The sequence below is a fragment of the Choloepus didactylus genome, chromosome 1, assembly GCF_015220235.1.
Source record: "Choloepus didactylus isolate mChoDid1 chromosome 1, mChoDid1.pri, whole genome shotgun sequence".
In the NCBI taxonomy this organism is placed as follows: domain Eukaryota; kingdom Metazoa; phylum Chordata; class Mammalia; order Pilosa; family Megalonychidae; genus Choloepus; species Choloepus didactylus.
Window position 1 is genome coordinate 128121421 of NC_051307.1, and position 5177 is coordinate 128126597.

Genomic DNA, 5177 nt, shown 5'->3' on the forward strand with positions numbered 1-5177 from the left:
TTTCTTGCCCTTGATTTTCTAGCTCACTAATTTGAGTCTCACAAGTGACCTTTCAATCATTTATTATCTACTGAATTTTTAGTTAAAAATCATATTTTTGAGCTTCAGGGAGTAATTTTTTTGTTGTAGTGGATCTTTTTGTGGGGGTGTGTCTGAGTGTTTGTGTGTGAGTGTTTGTGTGTGTGTGTGTGTGTGTATTTAGACATTTACATCCCTCCTCCAGTAGCTGCATTTTATTTGGCATGAATTCTTATAGTTTAATGTAATCCACCACCCACAGGCATTTTGAGTCCTCAGATATACTATTAACTATTTCTGTGAGGTCATTGGTTAAATATCTGTGATGGTGAGATTCCTGGAGGAGGTGAGGTAGGGAGTCAGGAGGATTCAAGTGAGCCTCTTACTATATCTAGTGCTCTCTGGATGTATATAGAAAATGCCTCTCTGCTTGTTGATCTCCCTACAAACTCAGAAGAGAAGATTTGGTCCATCAGTTCAGCTCTTTCCTGGCCTTACCGATTTCACAAAAACTCTCATACCTACGTGGAATTGACCCTGAAGTTCTCCTCTGATCCCTGAGTGGGCACCAAATTCTCCTTGGCCTCTTCCACACTCCTGTTCTTTGCTGTCCTGCTTGGCTCAGTGCATCTCTGTGTAGGTCAGTCACATGGGAAAGGGAGTCAGGACCAGAAACTGAGCTAGAGGACTATGTACCGACATTTGTTCCAACTGCTGCCTGCCTCAGAAGAGGCAAATAGCTTGGAGTTGGATTTGAAAGTGTTGCAAAAAGAGGTGGACATCAATACATAAATGACTTTGGAGTTATGTTGCTCCTCAGGCTGGTATGTGCTCTGGGTAGATTTGGCCTGAGGAAGAAAAACATTGGTTTGGTGTAGTAATTATAGGTAACTATTTCATCTTGGATCTCTGTAATACCCTTCTTTTATGTATATAAAATAAAAATGTTAGCTGTACAATGCAGGGAATAATAATTACAGCACTTATAGTAGTGAATACTACTGTGCACCCAACAAATCCCAAAGATGCAGCTTTGAGTTAGCGTACTATTTTCTCCATTTTACAGCTTAGGTTCAAAACCTGTAAATAATTCCAGTGCCACACAGCTGATAATTTCCAAGCCCAGCCTCTTTATTCTGGTACACAATCCTATATCACATACATGTGAAGGTGCCTAACAACAATAGGACATAATAGGTACTCAGTAAATATTAATCCTCTCCCTGATACACTCCAGTTGTACAAAGTCTTCATTTAATTTGTCTCTCTGTGTTTTGGCTTAATTTCATTGATGCATGTGAAAATTATTTTTAACTTAAGGAAATAAAGCAATTCAAGTTTCTATTGACTACAGAAAAGCAATTCAGACTCTTGAGATGATAACAAATGACTGTCATTTATAGATGCTTATATGAAGGAAATACCATTTATAATATTATTTTAGTAAGGATACTTAAATACATGTATTTTTATGTCACGTATATTCCCCCCACCCAGTCTCAGATCCTTTGGTCACTGGCACCTTTGGCATCCAATAGTGAGGCTCATTCAAAGAAATTTTGCTTCAGATCTCATGAGCATAGAATTTTGTACTTATTTTTAGTAATCAGAATGTGCTATATACCAACACGTGTTTGAATCCAATCCCTCCCTTTATTTGCTTTGAATATAGAGATAAGAGCTACATTTTTATCCTTTTCTAGTAAATCTACAGAAATTTAAACTTCATCTATGCTGCCCTACCTTTCTTTAACACAAATTTTGATATATAATGCTTTTGGTGTACTGCTGAACTCCTTTTAATTATATAAGAATCAATCCCATTTAGAAAGGAAGTAGAAGAATCTTATTCAACTAATTATTTATATAAAAAAGCAAGGAAAATATCTAAGATGAGGCTCAACTGGAGGAAAAAGAGGGGGTGGTATTTTCATCTCTCTTGTGATCATGTAACTGCAAGACAATTGTACCATAAAGAATTCTCACTGGAATCATTTTCATTTTTCTTTCATTTTAGGGTTTTATTACAGTAGAGATATTTTGGGTGTGTGAGGGTAGAAGTACCACTGAGGTGGAGAAATTGTCCTTCATTCACTCATTAATTTAATAATTCAAGGTTATTTGAGTATCTATCCTCTTCCAGCCTTTGTTTAGGTGATAAGGATAGAAGAAAAGATAGGATACAACTCCCTAACCATAAGAAAGTGAAATAGCCAAACTTATGGTAAAAAACATATTTTGTTTTGTTTTTTTAAACTTGTCTCTCAAATCCTCTCTTTGTTTAATATTGTAGAAATTAAAAATTGTTCATTCTTTTTCTTTGAAAATGTAAAATGAGAATTTTACATGCTTCTTATATTATTAATAGTCAAAATAGAAATAATACATTTAACAAAAAAAATTGAATAAATAACTTGTAATGCAAATGGATTTTAGAATTCTTCTCATTTGTGGAAGTTTTATAACAGTGAGGTAAAAAATGTTTTTAAAAGATATTAACAGTGACAGATAAACTCAGTTGCAAAACCAAAGCTCTTATTTCTCATTTTACTGCAGTAGTTGCTTTATTATCTTCATATATTACACACTATTTTCAGTCTTTTGAACATGAACATGTTATATAGTGGCAGTTAACTGCAATCATTTAATTTTATGAGAAAAAAATCACTATTGCTTACAAAATATGCACTCTAGTCTCCAGAATTTTTTAAATCCCTTAAATTCACATTAATAAATCCTGAATGAAAACTTCTGAGCTTTAGGAAATTCAAAATGATCCTTCTAAATCTAAAATATGGTTATATTTTAATTAGTACTTAAATAATAGGACTTTAGTAATATATACACAATTTATAGTATTATATATTAGTAGAATGTATTGGAAATATGTAAACAATTAGCAATATATAAAATATAGTAATATATAAAAATATAGTAATATATAAACAATATATGCTCATAAAAAGGAAAGCTTTTGAAGCAAGGGCGCCTTGGCTCCATTGGCTGCTGGCCAGCTCCACAAGTGCACACATATTTCCTCAGTTTTGTGGTGTTTTTGGTCACACACTTGTGGAGTTTCAGAAGGGCAGTGGAGATTACTGTCAGGCAAAGCACAACCTATAACTGTAGAAACTCATCACTACTCCACCTAGAAATCCCCATAAGAGTGGTTAACCTGGGTGCAGAAATGCTGAATTGAAATCCACAGAGAATATTACAAGAGTTCTGACCTGGATAGGGTAAATCTCGATGCACATCTTTGTATTTCCACAGTATTACTGGATTGAGGAATTGCTGCTTTTTGTTAGGAGGTTCATTTCATTTCCCATCATTCTCAACTTCATACTCAAAGCACTGAGAATTTCAAGTGGAATATACTGAAGCAGACTTCAGTTTATTTGCATCTTTTCGGTACTCAATTTTTTAAATTCTTTCATAACCCTATCGAGCGTTTTTTTTTTAATTAAATTCAACTTTATTGAAATACATTCACACACCATACAATCATCCATGGTATACAATCCACTGTCCACAGTATGATAACATAGTTATGTGTTCATCACCACAATCTATCTCTGAACATTTTCCTTACATCAGAAAGAACCAGAACAAGAATAAAAAACAAAAGTGAAAAAAGAACACCCAAATCATCCCCCCATCCCACCCCATTTGTCCTTTAGTTTTTATCCCCATTTTTCTACTCATCCATACACTAGATAAAGGGGGTGTGATCCACAAAATCTTCACAATCACACTGTCACCCCTTGTAATCTACATTATTATATAATTGTCTTCAGGAGTCCAGACTGCTGGGTTGGAGTTTGGTAGTTTCAGGTATTTACTTCTAGCTATTCCAATACATTAAAATCTAAGAGGTGTTATCTATATAGTGCATAAGAATGTCCACCAGAGTGACCTCTCGACTCCATGTGAAATCTCTCAGCCACCGAAACTATTTCGTCTCATTTTGCATCCCCCTTTTGGTCAAGAAGATACTCTCAGTCCCAAGATGCCAGGTCCACATTCATCCCCGGGAGTCATATTCTGCATTGCCAGGGAGATTTACACCCCTGGGAGTCGGGTCCCATGTAGGGGGGAGGGCAGAGAGTTCACCTGTTGAGGTGGCTCAGTTAGAGAGAGAGAGGGCCACATCTGAGCAACAAAGAGGTACTCAGGGGGAGACTCTTAGGCACCATTACATGCAAGTTTAGACTCTCCTTTGTGGTCCTGAGCTTCATAAGGGCAAGTCCCATGCTCGAGGGCTCAGCACATCAAACCGCCAGTCCCAATGTTTGTGACAACATCAACACCAGTCCAGGTGAGGATGTCCAACACATCCGCACCTTACCCCAGATCCTTGGGGCTGGGGAGGGGGAGACTGTAAATATATTTTTTATTATCTGCTCAAATTACTCTGGGATGTGTCACTATTTCACTCCAGCCTATACTAACCTACTGTATCTCACTTCCTATTCAAAGTTCCATGCAATTGTGGTGTTTGAACAAGTCGACTGTAGAGTTGTACCATTTAGAAAATTTAGATCCTGTACCAAATAGATATCTATTCCCTTGGTCTCATATGGAAGTTGAAGTTTTAAAACACAATCAGTTTCAACCTTTACCCTTTGGCCTGGCTTGCCGTGGTCTTAACCAGACCTGCTTCATTCATATCACTAATTGAAATCTGGGCTCTTTTTCAGCTTTTTTTTTCTTTTTTTTGACAGTGGCTATATGTACTAATACTGACATTCATATCTGCCGAGCTCTAGCTCTGAGTTTCAGGTGTCTCAGAGATTTGCATTGTTCCAGAGACCAATCAGGTTATACGCTAGGGGATCAGCATCTCAAAGTTTAGAGATAGGCATTACAATTCAGGTATTGAGTGTTTTTTAACTAAATTAACATGACTCGAACAAACGTCTCAGCTCCTGTGGAAGTCACATTGAAGAATGTGAGATTTCTTATTACACTCAGTTCAACCAACGCAACCTTAAGCAAATTTGTAGAGGAACTTAAGAAGTAAAGAGGTGCCACAATAGTAAGAGTATGTGCAGCAAATTAGAAGTCATCCGTGTTCTTGATTGGCCTTTTGATATGGTGTACCATCATACAACCAGATTGTTGATGATTGGTTAAGTCTTGTAAAAATTAAACTTTAT